General features: G+C 37.4%; 1 protein-coding gene across 2 annotated transcripts in view; it reads left to right on the top strand.

Moving 5' to 3' along the window:
- The window catches only part of CHRDL1 (chordin like 1), a 153,003-nt gene that overhangs the window by 18,849 nt on the left and 110,675 nt on the right, over positions 1 to 23,479 (top strand). The window lies entirely within an intron of this gene.

Here is a 23,479-nt window from a genome sequence, read left to right as displayed (position 1 = left end):
CGTTAAGTGAACCAACATATACATACAGACATATTTAAGAGAGGAGAATAGGGGGAAAAGGTACACTTGAAAAATAATTGTGAAAAGGTTCCCAGTTTTTTTCTTTTGCAAATATTATTTTGTTTATTGTAGTCTGCATCTTTATTTCTTATTCATTTTTTTCTTTTTTATTCATCTTTTCTTTTTTTTTTTAATTGAATCACCATGTGGAAAGTTACAAAGCTTTCAGACTTAAGTCTCAGTTACACAATGCTTGAACACCCATCCCTTCACCAGTGCACATATTCCACCACCAAGAACCACAGTAAACCTCCTCCCGTCTCACCAAACCCCCCAGACACCCCGCCTGTGTAGCTGATAAATTTCACTTTACTTTCTCTTTACTTTTATTACATTCAATATTTCAACAAAGAACTCACTATTATTGTTTGGAGTTTCTCCTCCCAAAGTCGGACCTGCTTGAAAGGAAGCATTTGATAATTTGTTTTCCATTGCTGAGAATGAAGAGATATGAGGTCGTGTGGCCACAACAGTGGCCGCAAGGTTTTGGATTTCTGTATTTTAGTATTTCAGTAACTAAGTCCAGAGAAATTTCTGCCAGAAGTTGCATCATTGCTAGCTTGTACCTTTCTGCTACTTTATATTCCACATAAGAGTGCAATCTTTCTATGTATGTCTCTTTCTTTCTGACTCGTTTCACTCAACATGATACTTTCCATGTTGATCCACTTATATGCAAATTTCATGAATTCATCTTTTCTAACAGCTGTATAGTATTCCACTGTGTAGATGTACCTGAGTATCTTTAGCCAGTCATCTGTTTTGGGGCACTCCGTTTTTTTCCAGATTGTGGCTATTATAAACAGTGCTGCAATGAACATAGAAATGCAGATGTCATTTCTACTATACCTCTTTGCCTCTCTGGGATATATTCCCAGGAGTGGTATAGCTGGGTCAAATGGGAGCTCAATTTTTAATTTTTTGAGAATCGTCCATATTGTTTTCAAAAAGGGCTGAACCAGTCAGCATTCCCACCAGCAGTGAAGAAGAGTCCCTTTCTCCCCACATCCATGCCAACACCGATTGCTTTGTGTTCTTGGATGTGGGCCAGTATCTGTGGTGTGAGATGATATCTCATTGTTGTTTTGATCTGCATCTCCCTGATGATTAGTGATGTCGAGTATTTTCTCATATGCCTCTCAGCCATTCGGATTTCTTCTTTGGGAAAATTTCTGTCCATCACCCCACCTTTTGATTGGGTTGGCAGTTTTCTTCTTGTGGAGTTCAACCAGTGCCTGTATATCCTTGATATCAACCCCTTATCAGATGCGTATTGGGTAAATATAATTTCCCATTCTGTAGGCTGTCTTTGTACTTTGGTCACTGTATCTATTGAGGTGCAGAAGCTTCTTAGTTTAAGGTAGTCCCATTTATTTATCTCTGTTTTCACTTGCTTACATTGATTTTTTTAAAATAAATTTTATTGAATCACCATGTGGAGGGTTACATAGTTCTCTCAGGATTATGTCAGTTATACAATATTCAAACACCCTTCCCTTCACCAGTGCCCATATTCCATCACCAACCACCCCATTATACCTCCCGCCCCCTCCCGCCTCCCCAGTCCCTGCCCTTGAAAGTGATAAATTTCACTTCGTTTATGCTTTATCTTGGTTACATTCCATGTTTCAACACATAACTCACTATTGTTGCTAGGGTTTCCCCCCAAAAAAGAAAAGACAGTCCTACTGTCAAGGAAGCATTTGATAGCTCTCCATTGCTGAGAATGTAGAGATATTAAGTCCCGCTGTTTGTTACATAACTTTTCTATTTTTCCCCCCCGCCTCGTCCCGCGCCACCGAGTTCACGCCTGTTTAGTAATCACCACGCTGCCTGAGCTTACATTGATTTTTAAACACCTCTTTTTACCTACTTTTTAGTCTTTGAGCCAATTTTAGAGTGAAAAAAATTGAATTTCTGTCTTTGTATTATATATATTATAATTTAGGGCGCTGGAGCGATAGCACAGCAGCTGGGCTTTCGCTTTTCACGTGGCCAACCCATGTTCGATTCCTCTGCCCCTCTCAGAGAGCCTGGCAAGCTACTGAGAGTATGGAGCCCACACAGTAGAACCTGACAAGCTACCCGTGGTGTATAGATATGCCAAAATGGTAAAAATAAGTTTGTCAATGAGAGACATTACTGGTGCCCGCTCGAACAAATCGATGAGCAACGGGATGACAGTGATTATAATGTAGGAGCACTGCTATTTATTCAGCCATTGATTAAGCTGAATAAATTGAGCATGAACTCCACATTACTTTTTTATTTTTTAATTTTATAAGCTATTTCACAATGTTTGATTACATTCAGTATTCAAACACCAATCCCACCACCTTTACACCTTCCCACCACCAAATTTGGGATGTTTCCATCCCAAACCCCAATCAGTGTCCCAAAACACAACCGAAATGGTATATTTTGTATTGTCTGTTATGATGAACTGCTGAACATGCTTACAAAAAAGTGTTCATATAGAAAACAGTGTGAATTAGAAGGAGCCATTAAGACATTCTATAGGGTATCACTAACATATTGTTAAAGTTTGGGTGATGTGTGCCTTGGTATATATAGCTGAAAATTTGTATATATACATATATATATATTTCCCACCATGATTTGTTGCCTAATATCTAAACCCCATCAAATGTGGTGTAATTATGGAAAATGAGCAAGGGGTATTTTATGATTTGTCCAGAAATATGTTTACTCATATGTGAAGCTCGGCCCGAGCGCATGGGAAGCAACCTTGAGCATGGCGGCGGTTGGGGTATGGAGGTTTTTGGCTGCTGGAGCTGGGTCCCTTGGGGCGGGAAGGGCTCTCACCCGCCCCCCTCTGGGGTGCCCTGTGTGAGACAGCCTGGCGCAGAGTCCGGTGGCATAATTATGGGGGCCTCATGTTATCCTCCCTTCCGGGAGAAGCAGCTGTATGATCTGGACGAAGGCCGATGGCAAGATTATCTGGCACCGGCAGGAGATGGCTTATGGGCATGACTCCTGGGTCTCCAGAGACTGGGGAAAATAGGCAGAGGATCACTGCTCTTGGTTCCATTCAGCCCAGAGTCCAAGGTCACAAAGTTCCGCATTACCTGGCTTCCCTAGGACTTCACTCATCTGTGAGGCTCGGCCTGAGCGCATGAAGGGCAGCCTTGAGCATGGGGGTGGTTGGTTGTGGAGGTTTTTGGCTGCCGGAGCTGGGTCCCTTGAGGCAGAGAGTACTCCCACCCGCCCCCCTCTGGGGTGCCCAGGTGAAGCAGCCTGGTCAGGATATTCTGCAGCACTCTTTCGGGAGTTTTAGTTTATAGTCCCTGGGTCTTGGCCATTGATGAGATTACAAGGCGCTGGGGGGGCAGTTTGTGGGTGTGACTGTCAAGCTACTGAAAACTGGGGGCTTAGGGGGAGGACACTCAGTCCCAATCTAAGCTTGCCTGGAGCTTTCAGTCATGGGTTCCTGCCTACCTCTGCGCTACAGGCCCTAACTGCGTCTTTTGATCTCTTTTGAGATTTATGGGTTTCTGAAGTAAGGCCAATAAATGAGCTTATATAGCTGAGCTGGAGGTGGTTTGTGGATGTGTCTCCCACATACCTAACTTTTGGCTGTTTAATTTCTTTGTAAACTTGGTCCCAAGTTGTTGGGGTCTGAACAAAGGCACCGCAGCAATTTGGGGGTATCTGGAAGTCTGAAGGCACCATCAGGCTGCTGATGTACTTGCCCCACAGGTATAGGTTGACCTGCTGGCGGCACCATACCCCCTTTATATTATATTTTTCAATACGCTTTAGAGTCTTAATTTGGAGGAAATGAAATATACTGGCTAAGAAAGGTATTTTGATAATCTGTGATTGTTCATGAATTATGGTGGTGTGCTAAGCTATATTGAAAATGATGCATTTAATAGTGTATATAAAATATTCTGTGTTAAATATACATGATAAGAGATAACAGCTTTCCTATTATGTGAAGATTATAAAACTAGTCTCTTTGTAAAATCAATACATACTACTCCTTTCTAAACAAACTTTCCTGCAAGTTTATTTTAAAAATTTGCATATAAGTTTAAAAATCTGTAAGTGTACTTGAGACATTTTAATAACATCATTTTTTCAGTGCTGGCTTTCTCCCTCATAGATATTAATTTTATTACACTCATTTTGTAGGGGGTCACACTCGGCAATGAATAGGGATTATGCCTGGCTGTGCACTCAGGAATTACCCCTGGCGGTGCTCAGGGGACCATATGGGATGCTGGGAATTGAACCTGGGTCAGCCAGGTGCAAGGCAAATGCCCTACCCGCTGTGCTATCACTCCAGCTACTACACTCATTCTTTTAATCCATTAAAAAGGGATAATTCACCAAATCATGCAGATCACATAGCTTATAGTGAAAGCTCCTCCAGTTTCATATATTGAGTCAGTATATACCATATCAATCCTTGAATGAGATAATTATTTCTGGTACATAATCCATAATCAAGTCCATAGTGTGCAAGCATTATTTGTTAAATTAATTTAAATTTACAAAGGTAACTTCTAGTTTCCATGTTTATATGTGGTTACAGACTCATAGAAGTAAGATTATTTATGCTTGCCATATAATGTTTCTTAATATTTTCATTTCATTAATTTGTTCCTAAGTATATACTCAGATCCATTTTGAAATGATAGATTAATTGTATACATGAAATGCAAATAACATAGGTATTTGTCAGTAATTTTAGAAATTTATTTAGAGAAACTTTCAGTATCTTTTCACCAACATGTACATGCTATAAAGCTTATTTCAGTTAATCACTTGCTATGGGAAGTTATTAGTAATCTCTCATGATAATAACCATGGAATATTTAAAATATTTTCTACTTTATTCTAGAATATTGTGTTTCACAAATCTAATTTTTATCTATACTAAGAAAACTGTATTCCAATACTTGGCTGTAAAGCATATTTTTTCTGTTTAGGATGTAATTTTCATCTTCTGAATTATTTTGATTAATATATTTGAACATATACTCAACCCAGAAATATCAGTTTATAAAACTATTGAAAAAACTATTATCATAAAATAAAATGGGAAATAAAAAGGTACAAAAGATGAATACCTAAGCAGTCTTCAGTCTTCATGGTAAAAAAGCAATAATCTTGTTTTCCTCCCATCAGATTGCCAGACTTTTAAACAATTAAAATATCCAATGTTTGACACCCCCCTTCCAGCTAATGGAAAAATAAACTAGTTTAGCTTTTCTGTCAGATAGTTTGACATTTGGCAACGTAGACTAATAATTAGAAAATATCACAAAATTTAAATGAATAAATTTACTTGTACGAATTTATATTAGGAAAGTAACCAGCAGTGCAGCCAGAGGTTTATATGCAAATATATTTATCATGGAACTTTGTCAAAAGAGAAGAACCAAACTAAAACTTAAGCAGGTTAATAAGTTATGGTTCAACTCTGTTGGTTCGAAATTATGTCAGTAAGCAAGTAAATATGGAAGAAATACTTAATGGCACAAAGTGTTGATATCTAAGTTTAGAATGTAGTTTTATAATATATGTACTATTCTATATTAGTAGTGTAATAACACATTTAAATATACCATGTATAGCAAAATGACAAGAAGGAAGCTAAGTTTCTGTCTGACTTATAAAGAGCTTTTAGGTTGCTACTTCCTCTATCAGAAGAAAAAAACTAAGGGAATTGAACATTAACAACACTTTTTAAATCAGTCTGAAAATTTAGGTGATAGACACCTTAAGAAGACATACAGATGACCAAGGGACAAATAAAAAAAATTCTCAACTATTGTTAGAGAAATAGAAATCAAAACCACACTGAGATGATATGCACACCTGTGAGGAGAGGCTTACCAAAAGGCAGAAAATGACAAATATTGGCAAGAATATCTTAAAAATAAAACCAGGAAACCTGGTATAGTGTTGGAAGAGGTGAAAATTGGTGCAAATTCTGGGGTCAGAGCCATAGTAGAGCAGGAAGCATATAGTAACCCCAATCTTCCCTACCAGGTATGATCCCCAAGGACCTAAGCCCTTAGCTCCACCGGGTGTGGCCAAAATCCGTCCACCTACCCAATAAAGAAGTTGTTGCAACTTCTGTGGAAATTGGGTGAATATTCCTTAAAACACTAAAACGTTAGAAATATAAATCCAGGGGCTGGAGCAATAGCACAGTGGATAGGGCGTTTTTCTTGCATGCTGGGTTCGATTCCCAGCATCCTTGAGCACTGCCAGGAGTAATTCCTGAGTGCATGAGCCAGGAGTAACCTCTGTGCATCACTGGGTGTGACCCAAAAAACAATATGTATATAGCACTGTAGCACTGTAGCACTGTCATCCCGTTATTCATTGATTTACTTGGGCAGGCACCAGTAATGTCTCCATTGGGAGACTTGTTGTTACTGTTTTTGGCACATTGGGTAGCTTGTGAGGCTCTGCCGTGCAGGCGGGATACTCTCGGTAGCTTGCCGGGCTCTCCGAGAGGGATAGAGGAATCGAACTTGGGTTGACAGCATGCAACGTAAATGTCCTACCTACTGTGCTATCGATATTTGTGTGTGTGTGTATATATATATTTATATATATATAAATATATATAAATCCAGTGTGATTATAAATTACTAGTCCTGGGCATTTATCAAAAAAATGTGAAAATACTAATTCAAGAGGCCAGAGAGATACTGTAGAGCGTAGTTTCACTTGCCTTGCACTCAACCAACCTGTGTTCAATCCCCGGCACCAAATTTGTTCCCCAGTGGACTTCCAGAGTAATCCCTGGGCACAGAACCAGGAGTAAAAACTGAGCAACCCAGGGAGTAACCAACCAACAAACAAAAATACTCCCCAATCATGAAATATCTAGGAATAAACTTAACAAAAGACAGGAGAGTCCTATGTCATGAAAATTATATTCTTTTCACTTAAGGAACAGAATACCTCAAATAACCAAAGCTATACTTAGAAATAAGAAATTGGAAAATAGCTCATTACTTACCTTGAAACTATATTAAAAATGTATAGTTATAAAAACAGCAATATATTGAAATCAGAATATACTCTCTGAGCAATGGGTTAAAATGGAGAATTCAAGAACGAATGCCCATACTTAGTGATCAACTAATTAGCAAATAATCTGGTAAATAGAGTGGAATGAAGATAGCCTCTTCAATAAATGGTGTTGAGAAACTCAATAACCACACATAAAAATATAAGTTGGATCCATATATTTTCACTTTCCACAAAATTAAATTCAATGTATATCAAAGACCCTGCGATCAGACCAGAATTTATAAAATATATTGAGGAAAATATAGGTGGAAACTCCAAGCTTTAGACTTCATAGTTTTTTCAATGATATAATTCCATTAGCAAAGGCAACATTAATAAAAATAAACAAATGGTACTAAAAGGTTCCTGCATAGCGAAAAGGTCTAAAATTAGAAGATATCCAGCTGAAGGTGGCAAAACATGCAGCGAACACATCAGATAAAACGTTCATATAAGATATATTTAAATCAATCACAAAGATCAACAAAAATTTTTAAAACTGTTAAAAATGTGGGGAAGAAATGGACAGGTTCTTCTGTAAGAAAGACAAGTACCTGGCCAACAACCACATAAAATCACCATTTTTGGACTGATCAAATTGAAAAAACGATCAAATTGAACAAGAGGGACTGGACCATGGTTGGAAGCTTGTCACAAGTGGGAGGAAGGGGTAGAGGGCAGTTAGGATAGAGAATGGACCACTATGACAATGACAGTTGGAAATGATCATTCTGGACAAGAACTGAGGACTAAAAGTAGGTAAAGAATATATATGATAACCTGTACCTGTGGAACAGCTACAGCAAACTATAATGACCAAAAGGAAAGAGAGACACAGAGAGAGAGAGAGAGAGAGAAGAAAACTATCTGCTATAGAAGCATACTAGGGGTGGTGGGGTGGAAAGAGGGAAATTGGGGAAGTTGGTGATGGGAAATGTACACTGGTGAAGGGATCAGTGTTAGAATATTGTATGACTGAAACCCATCCATAGATAACTGTAACTGTTTATCTGTCATTTAATTAAAAAATGATCATTATCACTTATTATCAGGGAAATGCATATCGAGACAACAGTAAGATATCTCACACTAGTGAGAAAGGCACATATCCTGATCCTCTGCCCAAAAAAACTGGAAAAAAATCTGTTTGTAGGGGTGTGGTGATAAATGAACTCTGATCCAATGCTGTGGGAATGTTATATGGTTCAACCTCTATGGAATACAATATGCAAATTTCTCAGAAAAGTAAAAATTGAGCTGCCATCTGACCCAGCAATTCCACTTCTTGGCCTCTTCCCCTTGAATGCAGAAACATTCATTCTAATGGATACATTCACACCATTATTCATCGCAGCACTTAGTTTAATAGCTAGGATATGGAATCAATGCAGGTGTTACACAAGACAAGTAGATTATGAAGTTGTAACTTCTCCGTTGAGACTTGTTGTTACTGTGTTTGGCATATAGAGTGGGTAGCTTGCCAGACTCTGCCATGCTGGCAGGATACTCTCGGTAGCTTGCCGGGCTCTCCGAGAGGGGGGGCAGAGGAATTGAACCTGGGTCGACCACATGCAAGGCAAACGCCCTACCTGCTGTACTATATATATATATATACACACACATATATATGTGCATATATATGTATATGTATATATGTACATATACAGTGGAATACTATGCAACAGGAAGTATAACAAAATTTTCTCCAGTTTAGATAGAACTGGAGGATATGATGGTAAGTGAAATAAGTTCAAAGAAGATAGAAAAATACCAGATGATCTCACTTATCTATGACATATAGAATAACAGGACAAGGGAATTCAAGGTATCAAATGGAGGAATTATTCTGGGCAGAAATAAGGTCATGGAAGGAAAGAAATCAAAGAGGGAAGGTAAGAAGAGGTGTACAGAAGGGGCAGGAATCAGGGTCCTCGGACACATCTATCATGTAGAGGTAAAGTATATGTACACATCCAAACTACAAAGCCAGCAACACTGTAAGCATAAGAGCCATACTATAACAACAAAACTTAAAACATGGTGACCACTTAATACATGTATTGCAAACCATAACACTTAAAAGGAGAGAGAGAGAGAGAGAGAGAGAGAGAGAGAGAGAGACAGAGGTGGCAGGACGGAGGGGGGGATGTGGGGTGACAGAAGGTATACTGGGAACACAGGTGGTAGAAAATGGGCACTGGTGGAGAGATGGTACTCAATCTTTTTATGACTGAAACGTAATCAGGAAAGTTTGTAAGTCTGTAACTATATCTCACGGTGATTCATTACATTTTATTTTATTTTTATTTTTTATTTTTTTTGCTTTTTGGATCACACCCGGCGATGCACAGGGGTCACTCCTGGCTCTGCACTCAGGAATTACCCCTGGCGGTGCTCAGGGGACCATATGGGATGCTGGGATTCGAACCCGGGTCTGTCGCGTGCAAGGCAAACGCCCTACCCGCTGTGCTATCACTCCAGCCCCCATTACATTTTATTTAATGTGCCTGTCAAGGAGATATATGGGAAGAGTGAGGGAAGAACCTTGGGAAATTGGTAGAGATATTTATATTGTGTACTAGGAATACTGTATGCCTGAAACTATATTGTTATTAACTTTGTAAAATATGTGCTTAATTAAAATTTTTAAAAGGAAGATCATCTAGGGAAACCCAAAGACAGCATAGGGAAATAAATGACTACAGCAAATTTTAGCAAATCCAAAACCACACAAAAAACAATAAAATTAGCCAAAAACTCCTGAGTAATATGAAATATTACACTAAAGGTTATTGACATCAGTTCCTTTTACCAAATACAAAATATTTGACTTTAGTAGGAAACTACAGGGCATTCTAAAAGGCAGAAACACAATCTGAAGAAAGAAAGAAAGAATCAGAACCATATTCAGATATGGCAGATATTTTGAAATAATGAGATGCAGAATCTAAAATTAAATTATATAAATTCAAGGGGAACATCTAATAATTATACTAAGGATTCTAATTGAAAAGTAAACAGCATTCAGTAATATGTGAGTAATGTAAAGGTAGACAAAGAAATTCTAAGAATTGTAAGGAAACGTGAAAAATCAGAAACATTGTAACAAAAAGCAAAGAATTATGCCTTTGTTGAGCTCATAAGTAGACTGGAAATGATAAAGGAAGTAATCTGTGAAATAAGGAATCATGCCAACAGCAATCCCCAATACTAAATAAAAGAGAAGACATTAAATGCAACTAAAAATTCAAGAACAATTAAACTAAAGATACACTTTATACATGTAATGTGAATACCATAAAGATGAAAGCAATAATAAAAGAAACATTTAAAGTTATAATGGCTGAACATTCTTAAAAATCAGTAACAGACAGCAAAGCTCAGTTTATAAAATCCAGAGAACAAATAAGGATACATATGAAAAATCTACACCTTAAAGCCAAACTATATAAACTAAAAAGACAAATACTTTGAGAAAAACCAGAAAAAAACACATTACCTATAGAGGCTAAAATTAGAGTTGCATCTGATTTCTCTTCAGTAGCCAGACAATCAGGATTAGATTGTGGTTAAATACAAATTGCTGAAAGAAAAAAATTACCAATCTAGATGTTTAATCAAGCAAAATTATACTTAAAAAGTTGAGAATGTGTTAGTCAAAAGAAAACTAAAGAAATTTGTCACCACTGGGCTTGTCTTTCAAAAGAAATATAGAAAGAACTTATTTAGAAAAAGAAAAATGATGTAGATAAAATTGTCTATCATAAATAAATATCTTTCATGCAAAAAGACTCAATGAAGCATTACTAGATTAAATCCAGCTGGATAGCAAAATATACAAAGGAGTGAAAACTTATATCTACAACAAGAAAATATTAGAGAATAAATGAATAAATGTTAAATAAAATAATATTGTATTTTCCCATTCTTAATTTAAAAGGAAAGTATATTCAAAATAATCAGAATAAATTTCGAATACTTACAGATTTTAGAAAGTGAAATAATAGCAGCAGTGTTAAAAATGAAGAAAAAGAATTAGCAAATACTCTGCTATCATAAGTCTTTGGTTCCTCCCTCTAAAACACTATAGTCTTATGTTTATGAGGAGACACATACTTAAAAATACGAATTGTAAACTCTAGGACTGTAACTAATTTTTAAAATATAAGTTGAATTGATTTGCTAATAGAGACTCCTGAATTAATGTCATAAAAAGTGAAGAGGGAGACAGACAGGACATAGTTTTCACAACTGTGAAAAATAATTACAAATACAGTCAGCAATAAGAATACTCACTTTGAATGTGAATGAGCTACATACTACACAAATTAAGATACACACTATTTTCTTTTTTTTAAATTTTTTATTAGTGAATCACCGTGAGGTACAGTTACAAACGTATGAACTTTCATCTTTGCATTTCATTTACATCCCTCCACCAGTGCGTATTCTCCTCCACCAATGTTCCCAGTATCCCTCCCACCACCCCCATCCCAACCCCCACTACCCCACCCTGCCTCTGCGGCAGGGCATTCCCTTTTGTTCTCTCTCCTGTTGGATGTTGTAGTTTGCAATAGAGGTATTGGGTGGCCATCATGTTCGGTTAAAAGACACACTATTTTCTTTTATTGAGTCACTATGAGATAAAGTTACAAAGCTTTCATGTTTGAGTTTCAATCATACAATGATCGAACACCCATCCCTCCACTAGTGCACATTCCCCCCATCCCACCCCTCCCCTTTCCTCTATGGCAGACAATTTCCCCCATAATCTCACTCTACTTTTGGGCGTTATAGTTTGCAATACAGATACAGAGAGGCAATCATGTTTAGTCCTTTATCTACTTTAAGCACACATTTCCCATCCCGTACGATCCCTTCAGCTATCATTAACTTTGTGATACCTTCTCTATTCCAGCTGCCTTCACTCCAAGCTCATTAGGCAGGTTTCTGACCATGGAGCAATATTCCTGGCCCTTGTCTTCTACTGTCGCCGGGTGTTAGTCTCATATTATGTTATTTCATATTCTAGAAATAAGTACAGTCATTCTATGTATGTCCTTCTCTTTTTTACTCATTTCACTTAGCATGATACTCTCCATAACCATCCACATATAAGCAAATTTCATGACTTCATCTTTCCTAACAGCTGCATAATATTCCATTGTTTTGGTGTACTAAAGTTTCTTTAATCAAAAAGACACACTACTAAAGCAAACATCCTACTGTATGTTGTTCATAACAAGCCCACTTGAAATATAAAAATGCATAAAGATTGAAATGAAATGAATGGAGAAAGATGTAACATGAAACTACAGAAAATGGGAATATCTTTATTTTTGACAAAATCAGACTTCTGAGCATGGACCATAATAGGTAGGTACCTAGTAGCATCAAAATTTGTGAAGAAAAAAAACCAATATAATGGCAGTTAAAAATATTCTCCAGTATAATTTAAGACTTTTATTACCTTCTATTAGTAATGGATCAATCCAACAGTCAGAAAATCAGTAAGTAACACCATGCACCAGCCATGTCTAATTGATATCTAAAGAACATTTCTTCCCAACATAAGCAGAGCCCACATTCCTCTCAATCACACAGAATCATATGATTCACGAAACACCCTGTAGCAAATTTTAAAAATTAGAAAATATAACCAAAAATATTCCCTCATACTGTACTAGAGATCAGTAATAGAATAGTTGCCAACTCCCAAAGTATTTATGGATTGAACCATATACTTCTAAATAGCACAAAGATTAAGAAAAATCTCCAGAAATTAAAAAAATGCGAACTATATAGAATACACCTTATCAAATTTCATGGGATTCAGCAAAAACAGTCCTTAAATGAAATTTATAGCATGGTATTAATACATAAGAAGAAAAAGGGGCCCAGAGTCAGAATGATAACTCGAAGGACTGAGAACATGCTTTGCTTGTGTGAGGACAGGGTTAAGGTCCTAGAACCACATTGTCCCTTGGGCACCACCAGCATTGATACCTGAGCTTGGAGCTGGGAGTAACTCCAAGAACAAAGCAACCCCAAAAAGAAAGAAAAATAAATTGTTAAAGATAAATATTGGAGAGAAGAAATGACAAAAAAATAATTTAAAGAATAAACGCAAATGGCCAAAAGGCACATGGAAAATGCTCTACATCACTAATCATCAGGGAGATGCAAATCACATCAATAAAATATCATCTTACACCACAGAGACTGGCACACATCAAAAAGAATAAGAACAACCAATGCAGGTGAGGATTCGGGGAGAAGGAACTCTCCTTTGTTGGTGGAATGTCCTTTTTTTGGAAAATAATAAGGGAATTCCTCAGAAAACTAGAAATTGAGCTTCCATATTACCCAGCAATACCACTTCTTCGAATATACCACCTGGGATCCCAAAAACATACAGCAGATATGACATCTTTGATAAATCTCTGGGAAAAGAGCAACACAAGCAACATGCCTCAGGGATGCTCCAGGACCTTGCACCAGGCTGTCTCACCGTGTGTAACCCAGAGGGGGGGAGGGTGAGTCCTCTCCACCTGCCCCAACTAGCCCTGGTAGCTGAAATCCTCCAGAATTCAATCAACGACACACTCATGGTTGATTTCCACAGCCTTATGAGCCTCATTAATGTGTGAATCTGCTGAAAAACTCAGAAATGTCAGACTTGTGACCGAAATCTCCAGGCAGACTCGACGAAGAGTCGGGAGTTGGTGACCTCCCCCCATCTCTCTGTGTTTCTAGTAGCCTGACAGTCACACCCATCAACTGCCTCTGGCGCCATATAAATTCATTAATAGCCATGATCCAGAAACTCAGAAATAAGTGTCTCGAAAGAGAGCAACATGAGCAACATGCTTCAGAGATACCTCCATACCCCAAAGTTAACATCTAGTCAAAAATTTAAATTAATGTCAGCTGCACCAGTGTATTTAAAATTTTTAAATTCTTGTAGTGACAGCTTATAATCTATACCACTGATATACCAAGACAATTGCTTAATGGCTCCAGGGTGAATTATAATCTTCTCAGGCTTTCCTCTAAGGTAATAGTTTTGTACAATTTTAGTGCAATATTCATAACCAGCAATAAAAAATAATTTAGGTCCTGTTTGGGGGGAGGCTTTGGGATTCTGGGTAGAAATATTCAAAATATGGTGGTGAGATGGTGTAATGTTGGTGGGATTGGTGTTGGAATATCAAATGTAATAAATTATTGTGAGCAACTTTATAAAAATAAAATAAATAAAATAGAAATGACATCTTCACTTGTACGTTCATTGAAGCACTGCTCACAGTAGCCAGAATCTGGAAACAACTGCAGTGCCCGAGAATAGATAACTAGTTAAAGATTCTATGAAAGAGATGGAAAGTGCCTGCCATAGAGGCAGGTTGGAAGCAGGGGGCGAGGCGGGCGTGGCAAGAACTGGTGGTTCTCAGAGACCATACCTGTCTCTGTGCTGGTGCTGGGGTAAGTGCAGTCTGTGTGGTCCTGGGGATAGAACTGGTCTTGGCCGCATGCAAGGCAAGTGCCTTAATCTCTGTGCTATTTTTCTAGTCACACTACATTTTAAGATTTATTTTAACTTTTGTGGGGGTCTCCACAACTTCCAAGTCCTGGGGACTACTGGCCCAGTTCTCAGGGTACTACATGTAGTGCAAGGAATTGACTTTTGGCCTCATTGTTGTAAAGTGTCTACTCAGCTTTCTGAGCAATTTCTCCAACACTCATTTTTCACTTTTTGCTTATAATATCTCCATGTTGGAAAGACAGCTACACTGCTATGTTTGCAACACTATTAATAATAGCTAAAGTATGGAAACGACCCAAGTGCTCCAAAACAGATGACTATATAAAGAACCTATAGTACACATGAAATACTACTCGGTAGTAAGAACAGATAAAGTCACGCAATTTGCTTCTACATAGATGGATTTGGAGAGTATCATGTTGAGTGAAGTTAGTCAGAGTGAGAGGGTCAGACACAGAATGATCTATCTATATGAGTTATAAAAAACTTCACAAAACAATAATAAAGTCAGAAAGGCAATGGAAATGAAGAGCAGACATGTTCTTCAGTAGGAAGCTTGCCACTGGACTGAACGTGCAGTGGTGACAAATTAATGAAGGGAACACTAGGACAATGGTGGAGGGGGAAAAGTGCCTGTTCTAGAGGCAAGCTGGGGTGGGAGGGAAATATGGGGACATTGGTGGAGGGATATGGAAACCACTGAAGGGATAGGTGTTGGAACATTATATGCCTGAAAATTAATAATGAATAACTTTGTAACTGTTATACGTGGTAATTAAAAATAAAAAAAAAACTATCAATGAAATATTTACCTGCTCTCTAACCTTTTCTTTTATTGTATTTGGGCCACAACCCATAGTGTTCAGGGCTTACTCCTGGCTGCACACTTAGGGGTCACTTCTGGTGATACTTGGATTACTTATACGTCATGTTTAAGATCAAACCTGGGTCATCCATGTGCAAGGCAAGTGCCCTACTTCCTCTACTATATCCAGTCCGTGCTCTAAGTTTTATTATTTATCTCTTTCTGATTACCTTGAGTTTCCTTTCTTGGTCTTTTTATGGTAGCTTAAGCTGTGCAGTTAGGTTATTTATTTGGGCCCTTCCTTGTTTTCTTCTGAGGGAGTGCATTGCTGTGAAGTTTCCAATTTACAGCACTTTTGCTGTGTCACATTTGTTCTGGTAGGTCATGTCTTCATTCTAGTTTGCTTCCAGGAATCTTTGGTTTCTTCTTTAATTTCCTGCTTGACCCAGTGGTATTCAGCAGTAAATTGTTGAATTTGCAAGTGTTCAAGATTCCCTCTTTGTGTTTGTGATTAATTTCCAATTTCAAAGCATCACGTTCTGAGAGCTGATAGGATTTCTTCTTGGTTTTCTGGAGATATGTTTTGTGACTCAACATGTAGTTTGGCTTAGAGAATATCACATGTTCACTGGAAAAAAATTAATATTTGACTTTTGGGCATAAAAGGCCTTATTTGGGTCTGTTAGGCCTAACTCTTGCATTTCTTTCTTTAAGTCCAATGTTTCCTTGCAAGGTTTTGCCAAGTTAGTTGATCTATCTAGTAGTGAGAGACAATAATTAAAATGTCCTTACATTATCAATTTATATTAGCTTAATATTATTGCATTTGGGGTAATATGATTCTATTAGTGTTTAATGTTTATAGTATATAAAGCTAACTGTACTTACATCATCAAATTGCTTAAGGCCCTTCACTACTGTGGTGATATCACTACAGTCTGTCTCTTTGTTTCCTGTCCATAAATCCCTCTCTTCCTTTCCACCCCTACTTTGTAATTTAATTTCTATGGTCAAAGTCTGTTTGTTATCATTACACTGTCTTTGCTTCCTTACTTTATTTACACTTCCTTTGTTTCTGTATATACCAATAATGAGAGAGAACATCTGATATTTTTACTTCTCCCTGTGACTTTATTTCACTTAACAACATACCCTCTAATGTCATCCACATTGTCAGTAAGGTTTCATCTTTTCTATAGCTTAATAGTATTTCATTGTATGTATATGTCACAACTTCTTTTTTTGGGGGGGTCAAACCCGGCTATGCTCAGGGGTTACTCCTGGCTCTGCACTCAGGAACAACTCCTGGCGGTGCTCTGGGGACCATATGGGATGCCGAACGCGGGTCCGCTGCGTGCAAGGCAAACGCCCTACCCGCTGTGCTATTGCTCCAGGCCCTTTCCAGGTTTTTTGTTTGTTTGTTTTGTTTGTTTGCTTTTTGGGTCACACCTGGCTATGCACAGGGGTTACTCCTGGCTCTGCACTCAGGAATTACCCCTGGCGGTGCTCAGAGGAGCATATGAGATGCTGGGATTCAAACCCGGGTTGGCCACATGCAAGGCAAATGTCCCACCCGCTGTGCTATTGCTCCAGCCCCTATGTCACAAAGTCTTGTTCCATTCAACTGTTGTAGATTGAGTTGTTTTCAGACTTTTGTTAGTATACTGAGTGCTGTTATGAACATGGTTGTAATGGCTGATGTTAGACTTCTATTCTTAGTTCATTTTATGGTTCTTTTTCTCCTGACACTTTGTCCTGCCATTCAGAAACTTTGTTCCTGGATGAGCTATCCATACTCTTCTGTAAGTTTAGCTAGTCAAATAAAGTTGAGCTTGAAGGTTAGCTGTATTCAGGAGAGGCTGTTAGTGGCTGGGCAGAATCACCTGTCTTTGCAGCTAATGAAGCTTTGTTACATTCCACTATAATCTAAGACTTTTGAAAGACAGTTAACCTTTCTTTTGATGATTTGAATAATCTTTAAGGATGAGATATTTTAACTTGCTAGAGATTAAATTTAGGCATTGGAATCATAGAATTTTTAACTGAAAACATCTTTAAATCATGTAGGCCAACATCCTTGTTTTGTGTGTATCACTTGTCATCCATTGATCTTCGATTTGCTCCAGCGGGTGCCAGTAATATCTCCATTCATCCCTGTCGCATGCTAGAGTAGCCCAATGATATCTGATTGCTCCAGGAACAGGAAGACCCTCAAACCGTTCATTCAGGGTTTTGACAAAGAAGTCTGACCATCTCGTAGATGGGCGGCCACGAGGTCTTTTGACATCCTGTAGAATTCAGTCAGTAACAGCTCTAGTCCAGCAGTCACCTCTTAATAGCATTACGTGTCCAGCACATCTGATTTTTGACACCTTGGCAAACAAGACAGCGTCCCTGATGATTGATCGTTGACGGAGGTCAGAACTTCAGATTCCTTCTCTCACTTGAGTGAAATGTACATATAATGTACATATAATTAATATATTAATATATTAATTTCTCTTTGGCATACCCGAATAGCGTTCTCATCCTGTTTTCGTAGGGCCCAGGTCTCTGAGATGTATGTTAGTGCAGAAAGAAAGGTGGAGTAAAAAAGATATGCCCAGAGCTGGAGGTTCTTTGTCCTCTTAACCACTTCTTTGATGCTCTTGAAGGCGTTCCACGCTGCTCTCTTCCTCCTGTGAAGTTCTGGTGTCAAGTCATTCCTCATGTTGAGTTCTCGACCCAGGTACACTTAGCTGCTGCATTCTGAGATGTTCATTCCATTGAGAGCAAATGGAACGTCAGGGACTAGTTTGTTTTTCATGAACATTGTTTTGCTGAAATTCAGCTGCAGTTCGACCTTTCAAAGCTTGAGGCGGAAGTCAGCCAGCATTTGTGCTGCTTGGCTAATGTTTGGTCTTATTAGAATGATGTCATCAGCGGAGCGGAGGTGGTGTAACCATCTATCTTCACTTCCATTCCTTCCGATTCCAGTTGTCACATGATATTCTCGAGGGTGGTACTGAAGAGTTTCGGTGAAATGGTATCACCCTGCAGAACAATTCACTTTACTTCAATGATCACTTCCTTGTAGAATGGTGAGATCCTGATGGTGAATCCATAATACAGCTCGAGGAGGATCCTGATGTACTGAGTTTGAATGCCCTGTTTGTCTAGGGCTTCGATGACTGCCTTCAGTCTTAACAGAATCAAAGGCCTTCTTTTTGTGGTATATGTGTGTATGAATGTATGGGATATAATATAAAAGTTTCCTCAAATTTCCTCAAATTTCTGGTTTTGTCTATTTGAATTTAGATAGGTTATATGTCTGCTGGTTGTTTGCCTATGTTGTTGTTCTGGTGCCTTTTATTGAAGATGTGGTGTACATTGCCTTCTCTGGCAAAATAAACTAGGGCAATGGTATTGGTGTCTGCTGTCCTGGTTAGCACTTTGGGTAAATAATTTCACTCTTATTTCCATCGGTTAATTCCACCTTCAGTGTGGCCTACTGGAAACTGTGAATCTTCACCATTGTTTTATTGTTTGACAGTGAAAGGATACTTTCCTGTGGTAGCTGAAAATATAAGTTGGTTGTAATTTTGATTTTAACTCTTCGTGCCTCCTGCAGTCTTCATCTTCTTAGTGTCTAAGTCTAGATGTCACATCTTATGGAAATAAGATCTGTTTCTTAGAATAAATCCTAGAAGATGTGATTTATGCTTGTTGAAAATTCTTTTGGCAGTAAAACTGGAAAGTTTTGAAGGCATAATAAAATCTGCTTTTTGAATTAATAATATATGTTACCTTTCTGGTTATAAAAGTGATATTTCCTTATTATAAAAATTTGAAAAATATTAGAAAAATTTTGTAAGCTTAATGGCATTGGCTAGATAGGTTAGACAGTTAAAGTTAATTTTCTTTGCATTAACAATAATAATTGAGACCATAGATAATACATGTAAATAATTACTGCATTAAGTAGTTATTGTGCCGTGTTTTGTATATGTAGCCTATGTTCTACGTTTTTATACTTAAAAGGATTTTCTTCATGTCACTGAGACTTTTTACCCACAATTTTAGTGGCTGCATAATATTCTGCTGTATTATTATTTACTATTTATTTTTATTTTTATTTATTAATAGAGGCATGTATTAGTATTTATTTATGGGCTGGAGTGATAGCACAGCAGGTAGGGCATTTACCTTACACTCCGACAACCTGGGTTCGATTCTTCTGTCCCTCTCAGAGAACCCGGCAAGCTATTGAGAGTATCTCGCCTGCATGGCAGAATCTGGCAAGCTACACGTGGTGTATTCAATATGCCCAAAACAGTAACAAGTCTCACAATGGAGACATTATTGGTGCCCGCTCAAGCAAATCGATGAACAACAGGATGACAGTGATACAGTAATACAGTGACATAGTAGTGTTCTTGGGATTGCTGCTCAGTCAAGAAGTGGGATCACTGGGTCCTATTGGATTTCTATTTTTAATTGTTTGAGAAAGATCCATATTGTTTTCCATTTTTACATGGTATTTTGCTATATTTTTTTGTACAGAGGCCACACTGGAATGTGCTCAGGGAATACCCCTGTCTCTTCTAACACTGGTGGTGAGCTCTAGGGACCAATAAGTGGCACCAGAGATCAATCTTGTTTAAGCTGCATTCAAGACAAATGCTTATCCACTGTATTATACCTTCAGACACTTGCTTGTTTTTGTATTTAGATGGCTGTATCTGTATCACTTTTGAGAGAATTGACCTCTTACCTGTATCTCATCATCCAATCAATAATTAAACATGTATCTCCATTTTAAGCATCTTTGATTTCTTTGACCAGGGTTTTGTAGGTTAATGAGTGAATATCTTGTGTGTGTTTGTTAAATTTATACCTCAGCGCTTACATATTTTTTGAAAGTGATTGCAAATATACTTTTTTTCAAATTTCCAGTTGTTCACTATAAAATATTTAAATATGATATGTTTAAACATTGTCTTTGTATTCTGAAGTTTTATAATGTGTCCTTTTTATAATTTTTAAATAATAGTTTTGGTACTATGGTTACAAAATAGTGGTAATGTTTATGATAACAATGAATAAAATTACTTTACTCTATCACCAACAAATTTCCCAACACTTTTCACCACTCTTGTAATGTAATTTAAAAATAGATTTATATTTTTCAATGTAGATACTCTTATCTATAAATTAAAACATTTTTATTATTTTAATTTTCAATAATCAAAATTTCAATATATGTGTTTAAATTTGTTTGATTTTAATTTTGTCACCTTGATTTACATTACTACTAATGATAGGGTTTTATGCATACAATGTTCCAACATCACGTCCTCATCCCCATAGAGTGTCTGTTTCCCTCCACCATGTGTCAAAGATATCCTCCACCAACCTCCATATCTCACTATGGTAAATTCATTTCTATTTTTTTTGCTTTTTGAGTCCCACCTGGCGATGAACAGGGGTTACCCCTGGCTCATGCACTCAGGAATCACTCCTGGCGGTGCTCAGGGGACCGTATGTGATGCGGGGAATCAAACCCAGCTCGGTTGTGTACAAGGTAAATGCCCTACCTGCTGTGCTATCGCTCCAGCCCCCAAACTCATTTCTATAGATCAATTAACAGATTCTTTTGGTTTTGGACGTTTGTTATTAGATGACTATACATTTTTATATTGCACATATGAGAGAAATCATTCTCTAACTGTCCCTCTCCTTCTGACTCACTTCATGTAGTATTATCCCATTCAGTGAGACACTGGACTGATCCACGTAATGGCAAATTGCATGTTTCAGCTTTTCTTATAGTTTTTGCTTCTTATTTTTGTACTTGATCCAGCTGGCTTTGTGATCTCTAGTCTTTGGACACTAAGTTTGATTTTAATAGTAGGATTTTTATAGACTTCTTTCGTCAGATGAAAAATGTCCCATTTCTAGTTTGCTGAGAGTTTATATTATGAATGGATATAAAATTTTATCAAATGTTTCTTTTCTGCATCTATTGCAATTATTGGAAGTGTTCTTGTCCTAAAGCTTATTGATAAAGTGAATTACCTAACATGATTTTTTAACATTAAGATATCCTTTAATTTCTACAGTAAATCCCACTTATAAAATATTATTCTTTTAATATTTTTAGTTTATGTAATGTTGGATTAATTTGGTAAAACTTTGTTAATAGTATTGCTACCTACATTTATGAGGGATATTGTTATGTGGGTTTTTTGGCTCTGCTCTGCATTCAGGGATCACAAGCTTTGAATACAATATTGGAATTTATCATGTGGGCTGCTGAAAATAAAACATAGATTATCTTTGAAGCAGTAAGTTTCTCAGGAGCATTTATCTCAGTGTAGTTTTTTAACTGCAACTTGGGCAAACAGTTAAAATAGTGTTAATGTTTATGGTTTTGGTTTACAAAGTTACAATATTTTGACTACCACCAAAGAGCCCAAGACCATCTACCACTGTTTTATGTTACTTCTAGTCCTTCCCCTCCTAATATGTATCCCACCACCCTTTGTAATCTCAGTTCTGTAATCAAAATTCAATATCTGCAAGAGCTAATGTTTTTAAGTTTGGAGAACTGATACCAAGAAGTGTAATACCCAGGCCATATGGAATCTCTGTTCTTATTTTTTTGAGATATTTCCATATTGTTTTCCTTGAAGACTGACCAGAAAAAATTTATTCCAACAGTGAATAATGGTTCTTTTTCACCACATCCCTGACAGTATCAGCTGTTTCTGGTATGTTTTTTTAAAAAATTGGGCCACACCCGGCTGTGTTCAGGGATTACTCCAGACTCTGATTTCAGGGATCACTCCTGTCTGGCTCAGGGGACCATGGTATTTTTTATATAAACCATTCTCACTGGAGATGATACTTCATTGTCATATTTATTTGCTTTGAGTATCAAATTACTAGTGACATTGACTGTATTTTTATTTCTTGATGATTGTGTTTCTTCATTAGACTCAAATCACATTATATAATTTTTCTGTAGATTTGGTTAGTCTTTTTTATTGATTAGAATAATTAAAATATTTGGTATTGATACATTATTTATTTTAATAATTTATTGGTTTGATGCATGTTATCTAAATTTCTTGTGTCTTTGTCTTTTTTATGTTTTTATCATCATGAAAATGTGTGCAGAACAGTAGCATAAACTAATGTAACTAATGTTTGTAACAAGAGGCTTCTTGGTTTATTGTGACCCTGTACAGAAGGTACAGGAGAATGGAATGAGGAAATAAAATATAAGATTTAATAATTTGTTCACCGTCACATGAGGCTGACACCCAATAACAGTAGATACAAGGGCCAGGAGGATTTCCCCATAGCTGGAAACCTGCTTCATGAGCAGAGGAGAAAAGGCAGATGGAATAGAGAAAGGATCACTAAGAAAATGATGGCTGAAGGAATCAGTCAGGATGGGAGATGCGTGCCGAAAGTAGATAACGGACCAAACATGATGACCTCTCAGTGCTTTTGTTGCAAGCAATAGGCCCAAAAGTAGAGAGAGAGTATGGGGAATATTGTCTGCCATGGAGGTAGGGGGAGGGTGGGAAAAGGGGGGTATACCGGGGATATTGGTGGTGGGGAATGTGCACTGGTGGAGGGATGGGTGTTTTATCATTGTGTGATTGTAACCCAAACATGAAAGCTTGTAACTATCTCATGGTGATTCAATATTAAAATTAAGGTATTAATTTAATTTAAAAAAGTAAAAATTAAAAAAAATTGTTTACCAATATTTTTTGAGTTCTTTACATCTATTTGCCACGTGTGCCAGGCATGTGATAGAGAATAAAAGATAAATGTTGCCCACTTTTGAGTACATTTAACCCTGATAGAGAAATAAAATATGTAAAATCAGACAAGAAACATACAAAGTGCTCAGTAACTAATAAGGGCTACCAAATACCTATCCCAGCAAAGGGAAAGAAGACATTACTTTTGAGTTAATTGGTAATTGTTTAATACAAGAAATCTGTTAGCTG

Source organism: Sorex araneus, chromosome X (assembly GCF_027595985.1).
Source record: "Sorex araneus isolate mSorAra2 chromosome X, mSorAra2.pri, whole genome shotgun sequence".
In the NCBI taxonomy this organism is placed as follows: domain Eukaryota; kingdom Metazoa; phylum Chordata; class Mammalia; order Eulipotyphla; family Soricidae; genus Sorex; species Sorex araneus.
Note: the sequence above shows the minus strand (reverse complement) of the source record. Positions and strands in the feature narration are given on the sequence as shown.